This window comes from Chrysemys picta, chromosome 13 (genome assembly GCF_011386835.1).
Source record: "Chrysemys picta bellii isolate R12L10 chromosome 13, ASM1138683v2, whole genome shotgun sequence".
In the NCBI taxonomy this organism is placed as follows: domain Eukaryota; kingdom Metazoa; phylum Chordata; order Testudines; family Emydidae; genus Chrysemys; species Chrysemys picta.
Genome location: NC_088803.1, coordinates 6,131,519 through 6,143,694, shown reverse-complemented (window position 1 = coordinate 6,143,694; position 12,176 = coordinate 6,131,519).

Sequence of the window (12,176 nt, the reverse complement as noted above, 5' to 3'; positions counted from 1 at the left end):
CCATCTAGTGTCCCATCACCAGCCATTGGAGATATTTGCTGCTGGCAGTCACAGATCGCCTACATGCCATTGTAGGCAGTCTCATCATACCGTCCCCTCCATAAACTTATCAAGCTCAGTCTTGAAGCCAGTTAGGTTTTTTGCCCCCACTGCTCCCCTTGCGAGGCTGTTCCAGAACTTGACTCCTCTGATAGTTAGAAACCTTCACCTAATTTCAAGTCTAAACTTGTTGATGGCCAGTTTAGATCCATTTGTTCTTGTGTCCACATTGGCACTTACCTTAAATAACTCCTCTCCTGCCCTGGTATTTATCCCTCTGATGTATTTATAGAGAGCAACCCTATCTCCCCTCAGCCTTCTTTTGGTTACACTAAACAAGCCAAGCTCTTTGAGTCTCCTCCCATAAGGCAGGTTTTCCATTCCTCAGATTATCCTAATAACCCTTCTCCGCACCTGTTCCAGTTTTAATTCTTCTTTCTTAAACATGAGCGACACAGTATTATAGATGAGGTCTCACCAGTGCCTGGTATAATGGTGCTAACACCTCCCTGTCTCTACTGGAAATTCCTCGCCTGATGCATCCTAGAACTGCATTAGCCTTTTTCATGGCCACTTCACATTGGTGGCTCATAGTCATCCTGTGATCAACCAATGCACCCAGGTCTTTATCCTCCTCTTCCAGCTGATACGTCCCCTCCTTTCTTACCTCTTGGCTCTCTCCATAAAGCACCAGGCACTTGAAAATCAATGACATGGCACCAAGAGGCTGCCTGGCCTTGAATGGGACACCTACCTTCACTCTAAAGGCAGTGGTGGGTGACAAGGAAGATGAGGGCGTTGATGATGAAGAAGGAGCCTCCCATTGCAAGGTCTATGGCCAATGGGAAAGCGATGCCCTGGGCTGTGGACTGAGGGGAATCGCTCCTGAAATTTCAGGCCCGTTGGGATCTCTCCAAGATAAGGCCAGCTGGAGATGACTCCCACTGCTTGACTTGGTAGAGTTCAACTGGCACCTCTCCAGCCCCCAGTCAGGCTCCTTCCCTCTCTGTCTATCCAACAAAGGTGGTGGCCTGTGTTATACAGCAGATCAGATTACACAATCCCGGGGACCCTTCTGGCCATGAACTCTCTGACTCTTCCCCATGAGGAGTACTGGGATCCAGACATGTCACTATCCAGGAAGCCAGATATAGAGAACCTGGATTATGTGGGATAGGGCTGGAGACTATGAGTTCACCTGTCACTGTGACATTCCCAGTGACAGTCAGAGCCTGGCTCCTGGTGGACAGGATCCATCTCCCGCTCATGTTCTCCTCATACCCACAGGTGAATTCCCCCGTGCTGTTGGGATTGTCACAAAGTGTTGGGCCCTGCACCCACACTTCCTGCAATTCACCGTGATTCTTAGCCAGCCAGTAAAACAGAGGGTTTATTAGACAACAGGAACACAATCTAAAACAGAGCTTGTATGTACAGAAAACAGGACCCCTCAGTCAGATCCCTCTTGGGGGCTGGGGAGCCCAGACCCAGGTTCTGGGCCTACCCACATCTCCCCAGCCCACTCCAAACTGAAGCCCCTTCCTGCTGCCTCACCCACCCACACCCCGGCCCCTCCTCCAGCCTTTCTCCAGTTTCCTGGGCAGAAGGTGTCACCTGGCCCCAATCCCCTCCTGGGCTCAGGTTACGAAGGGCAGCCGTCATCCTTTACATCCTGGCTGTCAAATATCATCCCTCAGTGAAGTCACACCCTTATTTCCCACCACCATCTAGTATTGGTGCAGTACCCCAGAGAAATGGAGGCACGTCCCGTGTTAGCAGAAGACAGTAAACTAGTAAAACTCCCATGCACCATTACCAGGTTAATACTCCCTACTCCATCACATCTCTCCCCCCTTCGAGACTGAACTGAGTGGGGTCACTCGAACCAGTGACCTGGGGTAGTTCAGGCCCCTCTCTCCGGGACAGTGCATCAGCTATCACACTGGCACTCCCCTTCACATGGACCACCTCCATGTCATAATCCCACAGGAGCAGGGCCCACCTCAGGAACTTGGCATTGGCTCCTTTCATCTGGTGTAGCCAGGTCGGGGGAATGGTCAGTGTACACAATGAAGTGTCGCCCAAAGAGATATGGCTCCAGTTTCTTAAGGGCCCATACCATGGCCAGGCATTCCTTTAATGGCTGTGTAGTTTTGCTCCCAACGTAACTTCTTGCTCAGGTACATGATGAGGTGTCTCTCCCCCTTTTCATCAACCTTCATTAACACCGCCACCAGCCCCGTGCCTGAGGTATCGGTGAACACCATAAAGGGCTTGTCACAGTCTGGGTTAACCAGCAATGGGCCCCTGACCAGAGCCTCCTTCAGAGCACTGCTCGGTCCAGACCACCTTGTCTGGCTTCCCCTCTTGCATAGCCCAGTGATGGGGGCGTCTATGGAGCTAAAGTGGGGCTCAAATCTTCGATAGTACCCCGCCATCCCAGTAAAGGCCTGGACCTGCTTTTTGGTCTGGGGAGCGGGACAGTCTCTGATCACCTCCACCTTGGCTGGTTCTGTCTTTAGGCAGCCGCTCCCCACCCGGTGGCCCAGGTAGGAGACTTCAGCCATCCCCTCCTTGCACTTCTCAGCTTTTATAGTCAGCCCAGCCTCCTAGAGTTGGTCGAGCACTTGTTTAACCTGGGACACATGGTCCAGGTCTGGCTAAAGGCACAGATGTCATCAATGTATGCCACGGCAAAACTCTCCATCCCCCTCAGTAGCTGATCCGCCAGGCGCTGGAAAGTAGCAGGTGCCCCCTTCAGGCTGAAAGGCAGGGCCAGGAACTCAGAGAGCCCCAGAGGGGTGATAAATGCAGATTTTAGCCTGGCATCTGCATCCAGTGGCACTTGCTAGTAGCTCTTTGTAAGATCCATGGTGGTAAGGTGCCGAGCGCCTCCCAGCTTGTCTAGGAGCTCGTCAGGCCTGGGCATGGGGTAGGCATCAGACACGATGATGGCATTAAGCTTCCAATAGTCCACACAGGACCAATCAACCCGTCCTTTTTGGGGACCAGCACCACAGGAGAGGCCCAAGGACTGGAAGATGGCTGGATCACCCCCAAAGCCAGCATGTCCCTGACATCTCTTTCCAGGTCCTGAGCAGTTTTCTCTGTGACCCAGAAGAGGGAGCAGCTGATAGGAGGATGCGATCCTGTCTCCACCCGGTGGACAGTCAGATTAGTGAGTCCAGGCGGGTTGGAAAACAGCAATCGGTCAAACACAGCACCCCTCTGATTTCAGCTTGCTGGGCAAGGCTTAGCCAATCAGAGAGGGGAATTGATTCCAGGGAGGAGCCTGCTCCTGTCTCAGGGAATAGATCTACTAAAGGGTCATCTCCCTGCTCCTCCCAATGTCCACACACAGCCAACACCACATTTCCCCTGTCATAATATGACTTCATCATATTCACATGGTAAACCCGGCGGTGTGCCCGGTTCGACAGCTCCACCACATAGTTTACCTCATTTAGTTGCTTGACAACCTTGAAAGGACCTTCCCACGCAGCCTGTAATTTGTTTTTTCTCACAGGGATGAGAACCATCACCTGGTCCCCGGTGGTGTAGGCCTGAGCCCCTTCCGTGCAGTCATACCAGACCTTCTGCTTCCTCTGGGCTCTGGCCAGATTCTCCTTGGCCAAGCCCAGCAAGTCTCTCTCGGAAGGTCAAGACATACTCTACCACTGATTCTCTATCGGGAGTGGCCTTCCCCTCCCATTCGTCTCTCATCAGGTCCAGTGGTCCCCTTATCCTTCTTCCGTATAACAGTTCAAAAAGTGAAAACCCGGTGGACTCCTTGAGCACTTCCCTGTATGCAAACAGCAGGTGAGGTAAATTCTTGTCTCAATCCTGCGGGTGCTGGTTCATAAAGATTTTCAGCATCATTTTTATTCTTTTGGGACTCCTCCGTTCCAACCCCTGACCGGTGTCCACAAACTCGTTGTCCAGATGCCCAGCACTCTGCCGGTCCTCTGGCTTCTCGTCCACCAACTATATTCTCAGGTCGGATGGGCAATATTCACACAGGTGCTCCAGTACAACCAGTTTAACCATGTCCTCCTTAGTCTGGGCCCCATCTGCCCACTTGTGGACATATCCCTCCATTCAGAGGTTCAGTTCCAGATATGTGTCCTCAGGGTTTTATGCTGACTCTGGAACAGTTTCCGGTATGCCTCAGAAGTCAACCCAAACTTGCATAACAGGGCCTTTTTGAACAGTTCATAGTCCCCTGCCTCCACCCCTTCCATTCTGCTGTACATCCCTACGGCTTTAAGGTCCAGTAAGGGGATGAGAAACCAGAGCCTGTGTGCAGGGTCAACCCTGTGCAGCTCACAGGCCATCTCAAAGGCAATCAGCAATTCATCTATGTCCTCCCTTCCTTAAACTGGGACAAGATGTGCTTATCAGAGTTCCATGTAGTCCTGGGTCCCCCCTCACTCACCGCTCGCTGCGCCTCAACTTTGCCAGCTCCAGTTCATGCTGCCACTGTTTCTCCCGATCTCCAGCTCTTTCAGTTGTATCTCCCTCTCCTATTCCAGCCACCTCAGCTCCAGCGATGGGGAGCTTGGCTGTGAGGATCCCCTGCTGGCGTGGGAGTCACAGTGCCCCCAGGGTTCACCTCGCTGCTTCTAGCCCCTCCCTAGTCATAGGTAGAAGGGACCTTGGAGTGCCCTCGGCAGCAGTCTGACCACTCCCAGCTGGGACAGACACCGGTGCCGGCGCTGCATCTGCCAGGCTACTTCCCTCAGGGACAGGGATCAGCCCCTCTGAGCGATCCTCCTCCTCCAGCTGGGCAATCAGCTGTAGTTTGGTGAGCTTCCCTCTGCAAAGCCCCCTCTCCTTGCACACCTCTTAAGGTGATGGTTATACATCTCCCTGTGGTTCCCAAGTTGTTGTGGACTCACAGGCCTGTGTGCTCTCAGCTCTCCACGGTTTCCAGGAAGAACCCCTACTGTGCCAGCCCTTCTCAAGGTCACCATCTCTCTCCCAGGGTGAAGCCGTAGACTCCTTCACCCCTGGAACTGCTTGCCGCAGTCCCCAAGGGGACTCCGTTACTGCAACAGTCCTTCTGTCTGGTCACACACTCCCAGGGATTAAGCGTAGCTTCTCCACCCCCTGAAACCGCTCCTCTCTGAGCCTTCAGCACGCCTGGTCCTTGTTAATCCCCCTTCGTTTTACTGCTCCCAAGTCACTTACTGCAGGAAGCGCCATTCATGGGGTGCAGCACATCCCACCTCTACCACCAGTTGTCACGGAGTGTGGGGGAGTCAGGGCCCTGCACCCCCCACTTCCTGCAATTCACCATGACTCTCAGCCACCCAGTAAAACAGAAGGTTTATTAGACGACAGGTTGGGGAAGGGGCAGCTATACTGTATAATGGGCACTAGGGGGCAGCAGAGGGTGAGGACAGGGAAGGGGCGGCTGTACTGTATAATTGGCACTAGGGGGCAGCAGAGGGTGGGGGATGCGGAAATGGCAGCTGTACTGTATAATGGACACTAAGGCAGCAGGGGGCGGGGGAGAGCCGTCTACAATGTAGAACAGACAGTGTCTGTAACAGTCATGCTCAATGTCACCGGCTCACTGGGGGGTGAGCGGAGGTGGCGCCCATGGAGCTCTGCACTGTACCAACACCGGTAGGTCCCACTGTCGCTGGGGGTGACGTTCAGGGCAAGCCAGGGCCCAGGCAAATCTCAAAGTGGCGCCCCATCTCGCAGCACCCAGTGGGCCTGGGGGATGTAGGGCCCAGCTGGGATGACACACTCGGCCGTCACCATCTCCCCCGTCATGTAGAGCGGGAGGGGCAGGCTGAACTGCAGGGATGGGGTGGCCAGCACTGGGAACACGGAGACGGAGATGGGGTCGCTGGAATAGGAGAACTTCCCTCCCCTGGATCAGCTGCACATAGACACAGAAGGACTGGGTGGCATTTCCAGTGCCAATGGCTTCAAGACCCCTCCACCAAGTTGTGGCGTCTCCCAGTGAGGGTCCTAGTGGCTCCTCATTCTCGTAGAGCCTGTACTGCACCGGGGAGGCACCAGGGGGAGCTGAGCAGCAAATTTCCACCCTGTCTCCAGCCATGTAGGCCGGATAGTCCGGAGACAGGGACACCGAGGGCTTCCCGGGAGGGTCTGGGTGGAAAACATGCCTCAATCTCGGACTCCTTCCAGCGAGGGTCTCCAAGCTCCCCATGGGGGAGCTGGGGATGGTTGGGTATTTGTCCCCGCCCCCGCTCCAGCCAGAGGCTGGCCCAAGGCATCAGATCAGAAACCTTCTCCCCATCACCAGCCTCCAGCGAGCCCAGCCCGGCTCGTCCCTTTGTTCTCCTGTCTCCTTTGGCCTCCATCGCTCAGCCCCTGCGCAACCACTCCCTGAATGGAAGCAGGCACCATCAGACCTCACTCCATGCCCCTGGGCACCCCCCAGCCCTTTCCTGCCCCTGCTCCAGTCAGGATCCAGCATCTCCCAGCGCCCAGAGCCAGGGCCAGGCTTCCAGCTGAGCTCTGGCCAGCCCCCAGGAGCCCAATGGGGTGACCTTCCCTCCAGACCTGGCTGTGTGGGGCTTAATGAGGGATGGTTCCCATCAGCCACTCCAGGGTGTGGTGTGCAGGGGCATGGAGTGCAGGGGGACAGGGTGCAGGGGCACCTGGGGATGGGATGAAAGGGGTAGGGGTATGGGGTACAGGGTTCAGGGATGCAGGTGGATGGGGTACAAGGGGCAGGGCGACAGGGGTGAAGGGGGACAGGGCACAGGGGTGCAGGCAGTGAGGGTGTGGCAGTGCAGGGGGAGGGGTGTCAGAGACCAGACCAAGCTCACCTGTCATGGACATGGCAATGGGCCTGCTCTCCCCAGATGGCATCTCTCGCCCGGCGCGCAGTGTCCGGTATGCAGACATACAGCCCGGCCATCCCCGTCTCAGTCCTGAGCTCCAGCCAGGCACCCCCAGTTGGCTCAGGGACCCCATCAGCGATCAGCCCACCTCGCTGCCTGTAGAATCTGTACCTGGCCACCCCCTCACCCTGGGGAGCCAAGCACCTGAGGGTCACCCGCTCCCCTGGGACGTACACGGGGTGCGGGACAGGGGAATCTCTGGAGTAGTGTGACATTATTGACACAAACTGTGACTGTATAGTATCAGAGGGGTAGCCGTGTTAGTCTGAATCTGTAAAAAGCAACAGAGGGTCCTGTGGCACCTTTAAGACTAACAGAAGTACTGGGAGCACAAGCTTTCGTGGGTAAGAACCTCACTTCTTCAGATGCAAGACAGATGTGACTGTATAGACCATTGTTGCAACCAAGGCCTGTAGTGGCACCAAATCTTGTATAAAGGGGGTCAAATAAGGTGTCTAAGACAAGGTTATGGTTTGCTGGTTATGTTTATGCTGTCTGTATGCATGTATCATTTTTGTATTTAGAGTTATAAGTATTGGCTCTATACTGTCTGTAGTTCAAACTTGTGCTAAGCTTCTGGGTGACACCCCAGACAATTTGGCATCAGCTCTGCCTAGCCTGCTTGATGGCCCATTAAGGACCATCAGCTATACAATAGACCCATTGAGAGAAGGCAGATACACCTTGTGACTCAGCAAGGCATGCAGGGACAGGCCTATGGACAGAACTCTAAGGTTTTTCCATGCCATGTGCTGGGCAGCTTGTATTTGAGACTAAGGAAGCACAAGCCACATGGCAGAGGGTATAAAAGGCCCTGGAAATGCCTCCATTTTGTCTTCAGTCCTGCTTCTTACTTCTGGAGGAACCTTGCTACAAACTGAAGCTCTGAACAAAGGACTGAATGACCCATCCCAGCTGGGGATGTTCCAGAGACTTGATTTGAGCATGCGGTTTATTCCATCACTGCTACAAGCCTGAATCAAGAACTTTCCCCTTACTGTATAAATTGGTTCCATTTAACCATTTTAGCTCTCATCTATATTTCTTTCTATAAATAAACCTTTAGATTTTAGATTCTAAGGGATTGGCAACAGCATGATGTGTGGGTAAGATCTGACTTGTATATTGACCTGGATCTGGGGCTTGGTCCTTTGGGATCAGGAGAACTTTTTTCCTTTTACTCGGGTATTGGCTTTCATAACCATTCGTCTCCACAACAAGTGGCACTGGTGGTGATACTGGGAAACTGGAGTGTCTGAGGGAATTGCTTGTATGACTTCTGGTTAGCCAGTGGGGTGAGATCAAAGTCCTCTCTGGCTGGCTGGTTTGGTGCCTCAGAGGTGGAGAACCACCAGCCTGGGGCTGTAACTGCCCTGCTCAGCAATTTCTCCGGAATTGGTTCTCTCAGTTGTGTCTCGCCAGTGGCAGCATCATTACAGTGGCGTAGTCGTGCTGGGATCCACAGAACCCGGTCAATTAAGCCTTGGATCACAACCCTGCGCTCTCCAAATCTCAATTGGGGATTGAGAGTTTTGTTGGTTAAAGATCAGTGGCCAGGAGCCGAGAAGCATCAGCAGAAGAAATCAAGCTGCAATCTAAACATGAACCAAAGTGGCAGAAATTCGACTGAGAGAGAAGCAAGCCTTGGCCCAGCTGGAGAAGGAGGCTGAGGAGAGAGAGGCGTATGGAGCGGCTGGCTGCTGAGGAGAGGGAAGGGCTCGTAGGGGGCGTATGGAGCGACTGGCTGCTGAGGAGAGAGAAGGGCTCGTAGGGGGCATATGGAGCGACCGGCTCCTGAGGAGAGGGAAGGGCTCGTAGGGGCGTATGGAACGGTTGGCTGCTGAGGAGCGGGAAGGGCTCGTAGGGGGCGTATGGAGCGGCTGGCTGCTGAGGAGCGGGAAGGGCTCGTAGGGGCGTATGGAATGGCTGGCTGCTGAGTAGAGGAAAGGGCTCGTAGGGGGCGTACGGAGCGGCTGGCTGCTGAGGAGAGGGAAGGGCTCGTAGGGGCGTATGGAGCGGCTGGCTGCTGAGGAGCGGGAAGGGCTCGTAGGGGGCGTATGGAGCGGCCGGCTGCTGAGGAGAGGGAAGGGCTCGTAGGGGCGTATGGAGCGGCTGGCTGCTGAGGAGAGGGAAGGGCTCGTAGGGGCCTATGAAGCGGCTGGCTGCTGAGGAGAGGGAAGGGCTCGTAGGGGCGTATGGAGCGGCTGGCTGCTGAGGAGAGGGAAGGGCTCGTAGGGGCGTATGGAGCGGCTGGCTGCTGAGGAGAGGGAAGGGCTCGTAGGGGGCGTATTGAGCGGCTGGAGGCTGAGGAGAGGGAAGGGCTCGTAGGGGGCGTATGGAGCGGCTGGCTGCTGAGGAGAGGGAAGGGCTCGTAGGGGCGTATGGAGCGGATGGCTGCTGAGGAGAGGGAAGGGCTCGTAGGGGGCGTATGGAGCGGCCGGCTGCTGAGGAGAGGGAAGGGCTCGTAGGGGCGTATGGAGCGGCTGGCTGCTGAGGAGAGGGAAGGGCTCGTAGGGGCGTATGGAGCGGCTGGCTGCTGAGGAGGGGGAAGGGCTCGTAGGGGGCGTATGGAGCGGCTGGCTGCTGAGGAGAGGGAAGGGCTCGTAGGGGCGTATTGAGCGGCTGGCTGCTGAGGAGAGGGAAGGACTCGTAGGGGCGTATGGAGCGGCTGGCTGCTGAGGAGAGGGAAGGGCTCGTAGGGGGCGTATGGAGCGGCTGGCTGCTGAGGAGAGGGAAGGGCTCGTAGGGGGCGTACGGAGCGGCTGGCTGCTGAGGAGAGGGAAGGGCTCGTAGGGGCGTACGGAGCGGCTGGCTGCTGAGGAGAGGGAAGGGCTCGTAGGGGCGTATGGAGCGGCTGGCTGCTGAGGAGAGGAAGGGCTCGTAGGGGGCGTATGGAGCGGCTGGCTGCTGAGGAGAGGGAAGGGCTCGTAGGGGCGTATGGAGCGGCTGGCTGCTGAGCAGAGGGAAGGGATCGTAGGGGGCGTATGGAGCGGCTGGCTTCTGAGGAGAGGGAAGGGCTCGTAGGGGCGTATGGAGCGGCTGGCTGCTGAGGAGAGGGAAGGGCTCGTAGGGGCGTATGGAGCGGCTGGCTGCTGAGGAGAGGGAAGGGCTAGTAGGGGGCGTATGGAGCGGCTGGCTGCTGAGGAGAGGGAAGGGCTCGTAGGGGCGTATGGAGCGGCTGGCTGCTGAGGAGAGGGAAGGGCTCGTAGGGGGCGTATGGAGCGGCTGGCTGCTGAGGAGAGGGAAGGGCTCGTAGGGGCGTATGGAGTGGCTGGCTGCTGAGGAGAGGGAAGGGCTCGTAGGGGTGTATGGAGCGGCTGGCTGCTGAGGAGAGGGAAGGGCTCGTAGGGGGCGTATGGAGCGGCTGGCTGCTGAGGAGAGGGAAGGGCTCGTAGGGGCGTATGGAGAGGCTGGCTGCTGAGGAGAGGGAAGAGCTCGTAGGGGGCGTATGGAGCGGATGGCTGCTGAGGAGAGGGAAGGGCTCGTAGGGGGCGTATGGAGCGGCTGGCTGCTGAGGAGGGGGAAGGGCTCGTAGGGGCGTACGGAGCGGCTGGCTGCTGAGGAGAGGGAAGGGCTCGTAGGAGCCGTATGGAGCGGCTGGCTGCTGAGGAGAGGGAAGGGCTCGTAGGGGGCGTATGGAACGGAGGCTGCTGAGGAGAGGGAAGGGCTCGTAGGGGCGTATGGAGCGGCTGGCTGCTGAGGAGAGGGAAGGGCTCGTAGGGGCGTATGGAACGGAGGCTGCTGAGGAGAGGGAAGGGCTCGTAGGGGCGTATGGAGCGGCTGGCTGCTGAGGAGAGGGAAGAGCTCGTAGGGGCGTATGGAGCAGCTGGCTGCTGAGGAGAGGGAAGGGCTCGTAGGGGGCGTATGGAACGGAGGCTGCTGAGGAGAGGGAAGGGCTCGTAGGGGCGTATGGAGCGGCTGGCTGCTGAGGAGAGGGAAGGGCTCGTAGGGGCGTATGGAACGGAGGCTGCTGAGGAGAGGGAAGGGCTCGTAGGGGCGTATGGAGCGGCTGGCTGCTGAGGAGAGGGAAGGGCTCGTAGGGGGCGTATGGAGCGGCTGGCTGCTGAGGAGAGGGAAGGGCTCGTAGGGGCGTATGGAGCGGCTGGCTGCTGAGGAGGGGGAAGGGCTCGTAGGGGCGTACGGAGCGGCTGGCTGCTGAGGAGAGGGAAGGGCTCGTAGGGGCGTACAGAGCGGCTGGCTGCTGAGGAGAGGGAAGGGCTCGTAGGGGGCGTATGGAGCGGCTGGCTGCTGAGGAGAGGGAAGGGCTCGTAGGGGCGTATGGAGCGTCTGGCTGCTGAGGAGAGGGAAGGGCTCGTAGGGGGCGTATGGAGCGGCCGGCTGCTGAGGAGAGGGAAGGGCTCGTAGGGGCGTATGGAGCGGCTGGCTGCTGAGGAGAGGGAAGGGCTCGTAGGGGCCTATGAAGCGGCTGGCTGCTGAGGAGAGGGAAGGGCTCGTAGGGGCGTATGGAGCGGCTGGCTGCTGAGGAGAGGGAAGGGCTCGTAGGGGCGTATGGAGCGGCTGGCTGCTGAGGAGAGGGAAGGGCTCGTAGGGGGCGTATTGAGCGGCTGGAGGCTGAGGAGAGGGAAGGGCTCGTAGGGGGCGTATGGAGCGGCTGGCTGCTGAGGAGAGGGAAGGGCTCGTAGGGGCGTATGGAGCGGATGGCTGCTGAGGAGAGGGAAGGGCTCGTAGGGGGCGTATGGAGCGGCCGGCTGCTGAGGAGAGGGAAGGGCTCGTAGGGGCGTATGGAGCGGCTGGCTGCTGAGGAGAGGGAAGGGCTCGTAGGGGCGTATGGAGCGGCTGGCTGCTGAGGAGGGGGAAGGGCTCGTAGGGGGCGTATGGAGCGGCTGGCTGCTGAGGAGAGGGAAGGGCTCGTAGGGGCGTATTGAGCGGCTGGCTGCTGAGGAGAGGGAAGGACTCGTAGGGGCGTATGGAGCGGCTGGCTGCTGAGGAGAGGGAAGGGCTCGTAGGGGGCGTATGGAGCGGCTGGCTGCTGAGGAGAGGGAAGGGCTCGTAGGGGGCGTACGGAGCGGCTGGCTGCTGAGGAGAGGGAAGGGCTCGTAGGGGCGTACGGAGCGGCTGGCTGCTGAGGAGAGGGAAGGGCTCGTAGGGGCGTATGGAGCGGCTGGCTGCTGAGGAGAGGAAGGGCTCGTAGGGGGCGTATGGAGCGGCTGGCTGCTGAGGAGAGGGAAGGGCTCGTAGGGGCGTATGGAGCGGCTGGCTGCTGAGCAGAGGGAAGGGATCGTAGGGGGC